Below are 1,953 nucleotides of genomic sequence, written 5' to 3'. Positions count from 1 at the left end.
TGTAACTTTTAGAACAAGAACTAATTTTTAAGACAATTCAAACATTAGTTATTCAGTATACTTTAGGGTTTACTGTCCTTAGATTACACTACTGCATATCTCCTTTCACCAAATGAAAATAAAGGCGGGGATATAGAACCAGAGCTGTTCAACATATTCATAAATGATCTGGAAAAAGGGGTAGTCAGTGAGATGGCAAAGTTTGCAGACAATACAAAATTAGTCAAGATAGTTAACTCCAAAGCAGACTGCTAAGAGTTACAAAGGGATCTCACAAAACTGGGAGACTGGGCAACTCAATGGCAGATGAAATTCAATGCTGATAAATGCAAAGTAATGCACATTGGAAAACATAATTCCAACTATACATACAAAATGATAGGGTCTAAATTAACTCCTACTACTCAAGAAAGAAAATTTGGGGTCATTGTGGATAATTCTCTGAAAACATCCACTCAACATGTAGCAGCAGTCAAAAAAGCTAACAGATTGTTATGAACCATTAGGAAAGGGATAGATAATTAAACAGTAAATATCGTAATGCCACTATAGAAATCCATGGTACATCCACACCTTGGATATTATGTGCAGTTCTGGTCGCCCAGTCTCAAAAATATATATATTATAATTGGAAAAGGTATAGACAGAGAAGGGCAACAAAAATGATTAGGGGTATGGAACAACTTCCATGTGAGAAGAGATTAAAAAGACTGGGACTGTTCAGACTGGAAAAGAGACAATTCAGGGGGATATGCTATAGGTCTATAAAATCATGAATGGTGTTAAGACAATAAATAGAGAAGTGTTATTTGTGCCTTCACATAACACAAGAACCTAGGGTCACCCAATGAAATTAATAGAGAACAGATTTAAAAGAAAAAGAAGTACTTCTTCACATAATGCTGTCAACCTGTGGAACTCATTGCCAAGGGATATTGTTAAAGCTAAAAGTATAACTGGGTTCAAAGAAGAATTATCTAAGTTCATGCGGGATAGGTCTGTCAATGGCTATTTGTCAAGATGGTCAGAGGCACAACCCCAGGCTCTGGGTGTCCCTAAGCCTCTTACAGTCAGACATTGGGAGTGGACAACAGGGGATGGATCACTCGATCTGTTCATTCCCTCTGAAGCCTCTGGCATTGTCCACTATCAGCAGACAGTGGGCTAGATGGACCATTGATCTGACCCAGTATGGTCATTCTTATGTTCTTATGTTTTTCTCTCCCCAGCAATCTGTACAGAAGACAGAGTCCTCTGAAATTAAAAAGGTTCAGTACACAGAAAACAAAACTATCCTATTTCTTAGCTGTTCTAGCATGATGGCCATATTCTAAACATGTGCAAGAGGAAAGATGGCCTTGTAGTTAGGGTACTAACTATACTGGGACTCGGGAGATGTGGGTTTAGTTCCTGGCTCTGCCACATACTCTTTCTGTGATGTTGAGTAAATCACTTAATCTCTCTGAGCCTCATTTCTCCAGCTGTAAAGTGGAAATAATATTTCCATTCTCCCACCCTTTATCTGTCTTGCCTATATAGGCTGTAAGCTCTTCAGGCCAGGAACAAAGCACAATCAGGCTCCACCCTCTGTTATGTGCTAACATAATACACATTTTATTAATAATGATAAAAATTATATTAATTCACAATATTGTAACTTTATTTTATTAATTTTATTCATTGACGTATTTTAGACTTTTGTCCCCTTATTGCCTCTGTCATAGGTCTCACCCCCACTTGGAGCTGTTGGGTTCCAATGTGGGGACCTGACTTGGTTTCCCTCTAAACTAAAATCCTAGTTTAGATCTAGTAAGCTGCCACCACTCAATCAGGAAATGTGGATTGAGACACAGTCCTTCCCCAAAATCCTAGGGGATTCCAAGAGCCCCAAATCCCTGGAGTTCTTACACCCAGGAGAAACAAACCATTCCCCCTGCTTCCTCCTCCCTCCCT

This window comes from Mauremys mutica, chromosome 1 (assembly GCF_020497125.1).
Source record: "Mauremys mutica isolate MM-2020 ecotype Southern chromosome 1, ASM2049712v1, whole genome shotgun sequence".
NCBI lineage: Eukaryota > Metazoa > Chordata > Testudines > Geoemydidae > Mauremys > Mauremys mutica.
Note: the sequence above shows the minus strand (reverse complement) of the source record.